General features: G+C 44.1%; 1 pseudogene; it reads left to right on the forward strand.

The window, feature by feature from the left end:
* Window positions 1–263: 263 nt before the first annotated feature.
* Window positions 264–13272, forward strand: part of LOC141936144 (E3 ubiquitin-protein ligase RBBP6-like) — a 34780-nt pseudogene continuing 21771 nt past the window's right edge.

Here is a 13272-nt window from a genome sequence, read left to right on the forward strand (position 1 = left end):
GAGCTGGCAGACCATTAAGGAGAGCATCCTCCAGGCAGAAGAAGGGTCCAGCCTGCTGGGAAGGCAGACAAGCAGGTCTGTTAGGGCTTGGCTAAAAGGGACATCGTGGCAGAACTGCAGCGCAAACATGCAGCACATGGGGGAGGGAGCAAGGACAGAGCGTGAAGGAGGAACTTAGAAAAGTTGTCTGGGCGTGTAGGGCCGGTGTCATCCAAGCTAAAGCTCAGCTGGAGCTAAGAGGTTCAAGGGATGTCAAGGGCAACATGAAGAGCTTCTACAACTACATCAGCAATAAAAGGGTGAACAAGGAAAATGTGGGCACGCTGCTGAAAGGGCTGGTGATTAGTGACAGCAGACACAGGTGGGACTGTGACTGAACAAGGTTCAAGGGAAGGAGAAGGATTAGGAGTGGCTGAGGGCTGAGTTAAGGGTCACTTGTGAGAACTCGACCCACACAAGTCGATGTGTCCCAACAGGCCATACCCAGTGCACTGGGATCTGGCTGGTGTCCTGTAATGACGCTCTCTATCGTCTTTGAAATGTCGTGGAGGTTGGGACAGATTGTCAAGGGCCAGAAAAGGGCTGTTAATTGCAGACATCTGCCTTCAGCAAAGACCAAAGGGATGGTCCAGAGAACTGTGGGCTGGAGAAGAGTCCTCTGCTTATCACGTGTCAGGCTTCATCTGAGGGCTGTGTCCTTTCTGGGGCCCCAGGCAGAAGGTACATTGATAAAGCAAAGGAGTCGAGGGGAGGCCACCGGGCCCGTGGGGCTGGAGCACTCGCCCTGCGAGGAGGGGTTGCAGGGCTGGGGCTGGCTCGGCCTGGAGCACAGACAGCATCAGGACACCGAGCAGGAGAACAGACCAAGGAGGCTGGGACAGGCTCCTTGCAAAGGCGCCTGGTGGGATGCTGTGGTCCAAGCGGTAATGGGGTCTGACAACATGTTATGAAATGAAGCTTTCCTGAGGCAGGAGGAAAGAGGAGCAACAACGCACCCACACAGCCACTCACCCCAACCCTGACAGCAAAGCCATCATAAGCGATTCCACAGTGCCAGTGGACTCCCATGGACACTTGGTGTCTCGGTCATCCAGCAGCAACAGCCAGTCATGCAAATGCCATTTGAATGGCATCATCTGGAGAGAAAGAAGAACTTTCTGGCCATGGAGTCAGCCCAGGTAGTGGAGCAGATTGCCCAGAGGTGTTGTATCATCTCCATCTTTGGAGGTTTTCGAGCACCAGCTGGAAAAAGCCCTGAGCATCCCTGTCTGATCTCACTCCTGACCCTGCTTTGGGCAGAAGATTGTACTTGAGACCTCCTGAGATCGCTTCCAGCCTGAATTATCCCTGTGATCCTAAGAGGAAATACTCTTCCCCATACATAGGAGGGAAAGGCAAAGGATATATGAGAAGGAACATGGCTGGCAGTGCCCAAACAGCACATGAACATCCATGTTTCTGATATTTCGTTTGTTCTGGCTACATCTGTTAAGAACAAAGGTCACTGCAAATGTTTACACGTATTTCCTGTCCCCCAGCAGAGGGGGTCAATTCTAATGAGCTGACCAAGCAAACACATAGCTGAAGTCCATAGAAAAAGAAGTGGATCTCTGAAAAATGGCCATGCAATTATTTAAAAAATTAATAAAAATGAGCTCAAGTAAATGTACAATGTATTACAAGTAAGGAAAAGTTTATGTTCTAGGATAGGCTGGACTGTTTGCAAGAAACTGAAGGAGCTGGCTGGGGTGGTCGCCAAGCCGCTTTCCATCATTTCCCAGCAGTCCTGGCTGACCGGGGAGGTTCCAACAGATTGGAAACTGGCCAATGTGACACCTATCTATAAGAAGGGTCAGAAGGATGATCCAGGAAATTACAGGCCTGTCAGCTTGACGTCAGTGCCTGGGAAGCTGATGGAGCAGCTCATCCAGAGTACCATCACACAACACATGCGGGACAACCAGATGATCAGGCCCAGTCAGCATGGGTTTATGAAAGGCAGGTCCTGCTTGACAAACCTGATCTCCTTCTACGACAGGGCAACCTGCTTATTGGATGAGGGAAAGGCTGTGGATGTAGTTTACCTTGACTTTAGTAAGGCCTTTGACACCGTTTCCCACAGCATTCTCCTGGCAAAACTGGCTGCTCGAGGCTTGGATGGGCACACGCTTTGCTGGGTAAAAAACTGGCTGGATGGCCGGGCCCAAAGAGTTGTGGTGAATGGAGTTAAATCCAGTTGGCGGCCGGTCACGAGTGGTGTCCCCAGGGCTCGGTTTTGGGGCCACTACTGTTTAACATCTTTATTGATGATCTGGACGAGGGGATCGAGTGCACCCTCAGTAAGTTTGCAGACAACACCCAGTTGGGTGGGAGTGTTGATCTGCTCGAGGGCGGGGAGGCTCTGCAGAGAGACCTGGCCAGGCTGGAGCGATGGGCTGAGGCCAACTGTATGAGCTTCAATAAGGCCAAATGCCGGGTGCTGCCCTTGGGCCACAACAACCCCCAGCAGGGCTACAGGCTTGGGGAGGAGTGGCTGGAGAGCTGCCAGTCAGAGAGGGACCTGGGGGTGTTGATTGACAGCCGGCTGAACATGAGCCCGCAGCGTGCCCAGGGGGCCAAGAAGGCCAATGGCATCCTGGCTTGTACCAGCACTAGCGTGGCCAGCAGGGACAGGGAAGGGATCTTGCCCCTGTACTTGGCACTGGTAAGGCCACACCTTGATTACTGTGTTCAGTTTTGGGCCCCTCACTCCAAAAAGGCCATTGAATGACTCGAGCCTGTCCAGAGAAGGGCAACGGAGCTGGTGCAGGGTCTGGAGCACAGGTCTGATGGGGAGCGGCTGAGGGACCTGGGGGGGTTTAGCGTGGAGAAGAGGAGGCTGAGGGGAGACCTCCTGGCCCTCTGCAACTCCCTGAAAGGAGGGTGCAGAGAGGGGGGAGGAGTATCTTTAATCAAGTAATAAGTGATAGGACAAGAGGGAATGGCCTCACGTTGCACCAGGGAAGGTTTAGACTAGATATTAGGAAATATTTCTTTACAGAACGGGTAGTTAGGCGTTGGAATGGGCTGCCCAGGGAGGTGGTGGAGTCCCCATCCCTGGAGGTGTTCAAGAGGCGGGTTGACCCAGTGCTGAGGGATCTGGTGGAGTTGGGATCTGCCAGTGCTGGGTTAACAGTTGGACTAGAGGATCTTCAAGGTCCCTTCCAACCTGGATGATTCTGTGATTCTGTATCAACAGTAAAGGACAGAAAATGAAGCGCAAGCAGCCTTATGGTTATTCTAGAAGAAGGTTATTCTAGAAGGTTCCCACACGTGATAGACTGACATAAGTCGTAGTGAATAAGGTGGTGAGTGTTTGCACTACTGCATTTTGCCAGAGGCAGGCAGACCAATTTCAGTATTTGTATCTGTCTTATCAAACAGGCTCTACCCTTAGTAGGAGTTAATAGGGGCTCTTTGTTAACTCAGGCAGTCAAGCACTGTTTGGTCAGAAGGAGAACTTGCAGTAAGTTCACTTGGCACCCTGTGCATCCAGGTTAGAGAATGTGCACAGCCTCTGTGGTATAAACAAGCTAAAGGATTTCAAAGTTATGAATGGAAAAGTGTTTCTCCTTTGCCTTCAGAACAGACTTTTTAAAAAAAGGGAATGAAAACATTTTCCCCATCCTGCAAGAATTCTTGACATTTTCACTGGTTTGAATCAAGATGAAATTTTAAACCTTCAAAAAAGCTTGAAAAGCCAAAATCTGGCTCAAACCCAATCAAAGGGAGTCAGTCAAATACTTTGTTTCAATAATTCTGAAGACTTGTTTTATTTCATCTATAGTAGTTGCTATAGATCATGCATCAACTCCAAAGAAGCATTTGTTTTCTGAACGCTGTTCTTTAAATTGAAATGTTCGCTTTTACATTTTTTTGGCAAAGGTAATCGCATTGAAAGGACTTTTATGCCCAATCAGTTTGTGTTTTAATGAGTCAAGTGTTTTCTTCTGAAAAAGTAATCTGAAAAATATTCACCCAGCTATGCTGCTATTGATGTGACTGAAGGGCACCTTTTTGCAAGGCTGATCTTGTGAAACGCTCATCCCATAATCAAAGGATACTGAAGGAAATCTTGTATATCAAGTATTTAGATGTATGTATATATGTATATCATATCTGTAAATTCTTTTCCCTTTCAAAGTCAGGCACAAGGTTTGCTCTTCAGCCACCCGAGCTGTCCCTCCGTTTACAAATGGCACTTTGGCTAGTTCCTTACTGTTCACGTGGTTTTATCTGAACATTGTTGAACATCCTGTTCTCTAGCCCACTTTTCTGTAGCTTAGTATTTTACTAAACTGAATTTCCCTAAAGCTGGTTACAATCCACCTTTTCTGGTGAAGACTAAGGAAAAGCATATTTGCCACTACAGTTTCAACCATTATTTCTTCTCTCCCATTAAGCAATGGATATAAGCTTTTCCCTCCTGGCCTTTACTTTTGAAATGCGAAACAATTATTAGGGGTTCTAACTAAAATTCATTTTGTGTCTTAGGCTTCTCAATTTTATCTTTACCCATGCATGACATTACCCTGTGCCTTATGGCCCTGTATTCCTTTTCACACAGTTTTTTTATTTCAGAGGTGTGGGTGATAACGGACGAGTGTGTTGCCCACTTTGGGGTAGTTTTCTGTTTGGTCATTTCCACTTGGATTTTCAAACCACCTTCTTTCCTGCCTGAGCTTTTCCAGCTTAAGAGTTGCTGCCTCTCGGTATGTTCACACACATCAAACACATTTAGCCTCAGCTGAAGGCAGGAGATCGGGTATGTTGGTCCAAGGGTTCTCTGAAGCAGACACAGGGATCTGTGATCATTTCCGTGAACAGACCACACTTACATTTAGCAGATGACCAACCAGTATTGTTCCAGAAGGAATACGCTAAATTTAGTCACGGAGTCAACATCTGTTTCTTATGCCTGAACAACAGTCAAAACTTATTTTGCTCTGTAAGCGTGCTTTCCTCCACTGGGGTTAAAACCACCTCAACTGGATTTCACCACCGGGAGTCAAATGCGTTCCAGTATTTCCCCTCACGCAGAGGGGCCTGTTGGGATGCATCCCTTCACACTGCTGTAGGCACTGCCTAAAAACCTCAGAAATCCAGTCAGAAGACTTCTAAACGGGCCTGTAGTAAAAATTACCTATGCAGGCCTGAGCATCACTGCATACCAGGTGTCTTCAGCCCAAAAAACTTGGGAAAAAGTAATCATAAGAAACTCCATGTGCAGAGTAAACTAAATTCACAGGAGACTGACAAATCATCAGTAATGCTGCTACAGCGCTCTGGAAACAGAGGAGAGTTTAACTGAGCATTAAGACAGGCTTCGACTACAGCTTTTTCAGCACCAGTTTATCTAAAAATACACCATTTTCCCCTGTTTTATGGAGCTATTCCATAAAGAAACAGCCAAAATTTTACTTCGTTGCAAGTTTACTAATTATTCTGAACCTTGATAATAAAGCATACTTAACACATTCTGACTCAAATAAGAATCCCATTTCACTGAGTCCTAAATTTTCTGTATTTCATTAGACCAAAGTATGTTCACAGAGAACAGTGCAAAATAAATTTTCTCTTTTCAATGGCCTTATCATCATGAGCACAGACTATGCAAAGGGAGAGACTGAGTCTGCCTTAAATTCCCGTACATCTGCTGTTTACTTTGGTGACACAAGTTCCCTGGACCACACTTGGGAAACGCTAGATGAGCACATTTCATGACTATTACAGATCTGTGCTCTTTGACTCTGGGAAATAAACATCTGAGTGGCTTCATTGGAAAGCGTGTTTTACCTTGTGCAGAAAACACCTGAAGTTCACCAAGAATGCCTTGACATGCATAGGAAGTGAAATCCAACACTAATTTTGGTTTGTTCTTGTTTTAACCATCAGAAGTACAGGATGCTCAACCTCTAACCCAATATTTAAAATGTGATAGTCACCGCCACTGAAAACCAAAATGAATTATTACTATTACTATTTACTATCTCTGTACTGTTAAATACCCCAACAATAGTACCTATAAACAATGGACTTTTTCAACAAAATAGTCTCTGCAAGCAGGAAGCCCTAAAAAGCTGCTTTAATTTATCATACTTTCAAATAGAACTCTTTTGGGGCAAATCCCATAGCCAAACAGTCGAGGGCTTTTACTACTGAATTCAATCGTTACCAGATGTTCTGCCTTTAATGCACAATGACAAATTATTTCTTCAGGCCTGTATTTATCGTATTTATTCAGGCCTGCATGCTCATTGAACTTTTCCACAACTGAAGCACACCAACAGCAAGTTTTCATGCTCCTTTTATACACAAAAATCAGAAGTTAGTACTTTTCCATAACATGCCTATTAGATACTAATTGGTTAGTGATTAACATACAATTATAATAAGGCTCGCTTAATGCTTCTACTCCTGCACATGCTCAGGGGAAGGGTCTTAACCCAGGCAAGGGTCTTTTTGACCTGTGGGTGGGTTTTTTAGTATTAGAATGAAGACAGTTCACTTTCAGGACACCCAAAAGTTGGTTTCATTGCCAAGTTAACTGATCGATTAATCACTTTGTCAGGTTGTCAAATAACTCATTCTCAACACAATTCTATACATTGTCTTCATGTTCCAGTTATTTTCTAGGGTATGGAGAACAAAGCCTATTCTTTATAAATTTCAATGTCTCACCTGACCAATTTTACAATTATCCCCAGGTGTGCAGTAACTATAGCTACTAGCATAATCATTGACCATGAAATTTAGTACATATGAAGTACCTCCCCACATTGCATCAGTTCCAAAGATTTAAAGTCCTACCTGTCTTTTCAAAATTAAACCCATTGCTATGTTATTTTTCATACACGTTAGCTATCAGCAAGCTTTTACTGGCAGCTTTTTTCTAGCACTAGTCTTTTCTCTGCTAATGTCCAGCTATCACTGGAAATCTCATCACATTGGAGAGTTCACTGAAAACTTTTTATTGTAACCAAAAAGTGACATAACTGGGCTGTAATGTATTCTGCAAGTCATTCTGCTGATATTTTATAACTGATGCTAGCTTCCTCTGATTCTTCTGAGAATCAAACTCTTCTGAGATGGGAACAAATTATATATTTATGCTACAATGTGTATCTGTCTTTACTATAAAAGCAATAAAAACAAACATATAATTAGGAATCTCTCCACATAGAGGAAACAGGACCTACAACTTGGCTCTTGGAAAAATCAGCCCCAAGAACAAAACCAATAGAACCATCTTAAAAGTCACCATTGTGGGAGTTTGAACCCCATGTCCCAGCAGGGCTATTAAAATCTACCCCACGCAGCTTTAACAAGAAAGATACACTCTGAATGCCTCTGTAAACTAATATCCATTAAAAAAGTTAACACACTGAAAGCCCTCACAAAGAATATAATGCTTCATGGGTACTTACATAACACATGTTTTACTAGTAGCTTTAACTCCAGCAGGGATTCTTCTAACAATCACCGAGGAGTTCTTAGGAATCGGGGCATTATCATCTGTGTATTCTGAAAACAACACCAATACAGAAGAAAACATTAGTCAGTTCATAAGAATGTATATTAATATGTAATTACATAGCACTTGAGAGAACCCCTTCACAGACATAAAAGCAAAATTTTATATGTAACGTCGTGCTTGTATTGTCTCAACACACTAACAGAACCTTTCAAGAAATCTTCAGGTTTGAGAATCAAACACAAGCAGCAAAATCTTTTTTCATTTTTTTGATAGTTTGAATGCAAAATGGTCTCAGAGGTCACTAAAGGAGAGTCTGCTCATGCATGAGGTTCTTTCCTGACCTAGCTTAAGGTCCTTTTGCTCCTGTTAGGCTGCACACCCAAGAGATCTTTAGAGAAAAACAAACCACAGTAAAGTCTCACCCGCATAAACCAGACTCTAAAGTCTGACCAGCTTGCCCTGCAACAGAACTGCACTTGGCTAAAGCATGAAAACTCTGCACCGTTGCTTTCAGAGATGTTAAGTAAAAACAATTCACCTGTGCTGCGAGTGCTCGAGACTGACAGAAGAGACCTGCCATCTCTATTTCTTGGGGCTTCATCCATCGACAGCCACACTGTCAGCTGCTCAGTGCTTTACTCTGAAATGGAAATGGAACTGGCAGTGCTGGAGTTTGGGTCACAGAAATCTGGGGGGTTTTTTGAGCTTGTTTTCACAAGTGGGGCAGAATTGGCTCAAACTGAAGTGGTATTTCCCCTCTCAAGCTAATCATCTAGATTGAATTAACCAAAGGGATGTGAATTCTTTCAATTCACTTTTTGCAGAGTAGAGAGACTCAAACAAAATTACTCATGAAGACAGTCTTGGAAAACCTTTCGAAAACAGTGTGTGCCTGAAGCTCTCCATGCTTTGCCTCGGCTTACACCAGGTTAGTCTTCTGAAGAGGAGGAAAGCCTTCTGACCTTTTACATGAGGCCCAAACAGAAAACCCAACTACCTGAGACACTTTGACTGAGTGAGCTAAAATGCAAAGACCTCTCCATGAGAATGGTTTTTATATTGTACTTACACAACCTGGATATGACTAAGTATTTTAAAGCACTATCAGCAGCCATTCCCTGTAATGTGCTACAGTTTTAAACACTGAAAGCCCTTACCTTTGCAGACCGAATCAGAACGATGGTCTGAAAACGAAAGATGTTGTGCATCTAGTCAAGCTCTGCCGGGTGGCTTTGCTCAGTGATCTCACACAAAATAGGAGCACTTCATGATTTATGCTCCATTTATCAGTATATTATTCCTACAGGCAGGAACCTCTCTTAGACCAAAATGCACCTACCAGAAGACATTATTTCAATAATGAAATTATACTTCTATTTCCAAGTGACAGAATGCTTCTTCAGAAACCTGAGAAATCATTTAGCTGAAACTAATTCCTGATCTTCCCCCTCAGGGAACTGCTCCAGACTTCAGAGTAGTTTCAAATAGCAGGAAAAAGGGCTACTAATGATGAAAACAGAAGCTTTTACAGAAGTCATATCCTGAAACCAACCCCTAGAGCTCTTCTCAAAAGGAAAATCTAAGCCTTATAGAGCCACCCATCAAGAAAGGCCTGAGATGGCACTTTCTGATGTCAGAGGAGCTCAAACAGCACTGAGGCCGACAAGCAACGGGGAGATGATGCCAGCGGCAGCTCTGGAAGCCCAAAGCAGCTGTTTCCACCTGCTGAACGGAGTCATACAGAGTGTTCTTTCTGGTCTAGACCACAAACCACTGGACTGAGATTTCAGAGGCACAGGATAAGCAACAGTGGCTCCACAAAAGACAGGAGTTTGCTACGCCTGTGCCCAGCTGAGGGTTGTGGTAGTTCTGCAGAAGATTACAAGTGGCAGCAGCTCTCCCAGAAAGAGACTGTAGACATGAGGACAGCAACCAATGCATTTATTCACGAATTACGCAAACCTGCAGAGGTCAGCTGTAACATACACAACAGGTGTACAATGTAAAAAGATAAATAAGTCCTCTTCTAGTATTTTACAACAATTCATTGACCATTAGAAGAGAAGCATTGACATCTGCCTTCTGAATGGACTGTCCTTACATGTATATATAGAGAGAGAGAGATGCTGGCTTTCAATCTGCTTGTGAAGGGCACAGTGAAGAGAGCTCCAGCCATCTAGTAACAGCCTGACAGAAAAATTAATTCACATTAAAAGTCAGTCAGTACACATTTAGGTGGATCAACTGAAGAGTGACAATAGCTTGGTGAAGTAAAGGCTTTATTTGTATAGGACACTTACTGTGGCACATCTTTGTATGTGGGACTTGAAGTATTCTGACTTGAGTCAGGACTTGAGTCAGGATGTTACAGGGAAGGAAAGAGTTCTCCAGAAACCTGAGCTCTGGAGTTTGCAGTTCTTCCACAATATTGTGAAAACGTCTATTATAAGAGACAGGACAAGAAATTCAGAGCAAATTAAAAGGAGGCAAGTTTAAATGCATCATTCTTGGGTGTAGGCTTTTTGAAAGGAATTCTGCCTTTAGAGAACACGCCTCTGCAGTAAGCGTGGAAGAGGACACACACACTTCCCCTCCCCCTTTTTAAAATAGGTCCCAACCAGTCATTTTGCCTTCCCAGCACTTGAAAAAGAGTCCATCCTATGATTTTTTTCCACTGATATGTAAAATCCTGTTTACTTTTAGCTTATATTAGCATTGCTTCTATTGCTAGATTTCCATTATGAAAAGTAACGGTTACTGAGCTGTAATAAGTTAGAGTACTCTGAAAAATCTGAACAAGTAGGCCACCCTCACTCACGGTTCACTTTGTTCTTTCCAAGATCGTTGCAACATGCAGTCAGGACTCTGCACTGACAAAGGTATAAAACCCCGATACTTTATGTCCACATGTAAGAATTACAAACATCCCACTTAGGCGGAATATCCTGGTTTAGTTTTTCCCTTTGCTCTCTGAAGGTGAGTTTAAGCATCTACATCCGATCAATAGAAACTGAAATTCACGGTTATGCCTATAAAGCAAAAATTTGTCATACACATATATTACACCAAAATGTATTCCCTAGCTTTGCTCCGAAAACCACTGGGGATTTTTGTATTTTCTCATGGAAAACACCCTTACGAAAGCTTCAATAAGCATCTGTGACACTAATATACCAAGTTTAAAATTTTAGACTCATTTTACAAAGGTCAAAGTGCAACACAACCCACCTAGAGGAGGATCTTTTCACTGTTAAACAAGAATGATGCTCTGTAAAGTATGAAGGATATTCCTTCTTTAAGTTCACCTTTGGGCAACACCACATTTAACAGAACCTAGTGAAGCAGATGCTTTTTCTTCACTGGAGTCTGATTATGTATGAAATCAAAGCAACACACTTTGTGAAACTGGTATTACATCCATTAGAGTAACACTTTATGGGGTAACAAGTTTATGAGCATAAATTTTTCTTCTAAAATTTTGCTTTCTGTTCCTCATGTACTATAAGAGAATCCATCTGCTTGGCCTATTTCAAAATATTTTTTCTTCTGGTGATACTAATCAGGCTCTGTCACAGTTCATTACCATCCAGCGTTCTGGTTTTAAGGCTCTGTTTTACACAGACCCAACTATTACAGGAGTGACGGCAGCCAGCTGGCCACTCAGCCTGCTAGCATTTGTGAAGCTGAAAGTACATTAGCAGCTGAAGACAAAATTCAGAGACCCTTCTGCAGCAAAGCCCTTAAAACTAATTAAACATTTTTCAAAAGCTCTTGGCAAATTTATTCAATACTACTAGAAAAAATCAAGACTTCTGGAATGTATCTCTACCTACACGTCACACAATCCAATGGCATCCCTAAGACACCTAACATTGTGCTGTTAAGTGTCTTCACAGACATTCTCCTGGAAATAATTTAAATATCTGGAGATAAACAGTGAGCTGCAGATTGAGGGCCAGAAGCAAAACAGAAACAGAACAAAGAATAAACTGACAAACTGCTGGATTTGAAGGCCTGGTAGCCCCCTCCCAAAAGACACGTGCAAAGACACCTGGGCTAAAGGATTGTTCCTTCAAGTACAAGAGGTAATACAGTAAACCCTCTTGTTTTCTCCAGGATTTGGTCACCAGAGAGCTGCCCACCAGCCCCTGGCCAGAAGAGCACACATCCTAATTAAAAGCAACGTAGAAGCCCAAAACAGCAAAATTAGAGATTCATTGGTGGCATTTGGCAAGTGGCAAAGATACAGCAGCTTTTGGTAACAATTCTTTGAAGGGAAAGCCAGAGTTGACAGGCATCACCACTGGAAGGCTCTTACAGAGGAGAGTGTTAAATATCATCAACTGGCAGGTTTAAGCATTGTCTGGGAAATGTCAAACACTGTCAAAGCTCTCTGCAGCCAAGCCCCAGTGAGGGACTCCTGTGGGCTCCTCTCTGAGAACACAGACTGATGGGCCACCAGCCCTGCCAACAGAAAACACCTTATCAGCAGCTGGTGCAGAGAGTACAGCGCCCTCAAAACCACCAAACCAGCCAGGTCAGCCCACCCAGACACCCAGCATCTCCCCGCAGCACCTGCAGCCACATCTGCAGCCCAGCCCTGCTGTCAGGATCCTCTCGGACTGGTCGGGTCAGCACTCCCAGCCTTCCAAACCCCGGCCTTCTGGGAGCTGCACTCAGCCCAGAGCAGGGAAAAAAGATGAAGACACCCCTTAACTCAATTTGGAGACTTCCAGGAATTCTCCCACCTCAGGGAAAAGGAAATGGAAGGAAAACTTTTGTTCAGTTTTTCCAAAGCAAAATAAAACCCAACCACTGCAGCAGCGAGACAGCTGTCACAGGAGTACAGATCTTCAAAGCCCTGAAATAAATAGTCTTGCCTCTGGCTTCCAGCTGCATGGGATTGCTTTATAGCACCTTACACAAAACCCACAATAAAATACCTCTGACAAGTTATCAAAGAAACACCATTAAGGTTGTCCAGAGGATCAGGCATTGGCTTCTAAACCCCCTGTTCTTTGGTACCTTCAGCAAACCGCCAGCTCTGATTCAGCCCTTGGTTGGTTTCTGAAAGGGTGACAAAAGCAGCTTCGGCAAGATCAGAGTCAGACCACAAAATCTGCTTCCTTTAGAGATCAGGCCCTGCTGTCTCTGAGCAGCTCAGATCCCCCAACAGCCGCTGGGCCTGCAGGAACTGAACAGCTCGAGTCTGACCAGGGGACGAGGCAAAGCCTGGGGAAGAAGGGCAGCTGTGAAACAGTCTGACAGAGAAGAGGGGAGAGAGAAAATGTGGGGCAATAGAGCTTCCAAAGGAGATTAAAAGAATCAGGGCTTCGTGAACCCAATCCATGAACTAGAGGTTTTGTATCTGTACAGATGTTACTGTACTCGGAATGGCAGAACACTAAAATCCACTGCCCAGGGGGAACAGAGAAGCTTTGGAGATGAGCACAGAGCACAGCGCTGCCAACTCTTTAACAGCCAGCAGAGCACACCTCCTCCCGGGGGGGGGCAGCTCTAACTGCCACAATGCTGCAGGGAGGACAGGGGAGGAGAGTCAGGACAGCTGCAAAAAGTTCAGGAGACTTCTCAAAGGGGAAAAAAAGGAAAGAGAAAATAACCAAGATCTTTTTACCAGGCTGTCTGTGACACGAGCCATCAAAACATGAGAGTGGGTGATGGACAGCCAGGGAGAATGGTCAGGATTCAACAAAACAGTTCAGACAGCATGAAATCAGAACGAAAATGAACATTCA

This window comes from Strix uralensis, chromosome 32 (genome assembly GCF_047716275.1).
Source record: "Strix uralensis isolate ZFMK-TIS-50842 chromosome 32, bStrUra1, whole genome shotgun sequence".
In the NCBI taxonomy this organism is placed as follows: domain Eukaryota; kingdom Metazoa; phylum Chordata; class Aves; order Strigiformes; family Strigidae; genus Strix; species Strix uralensis.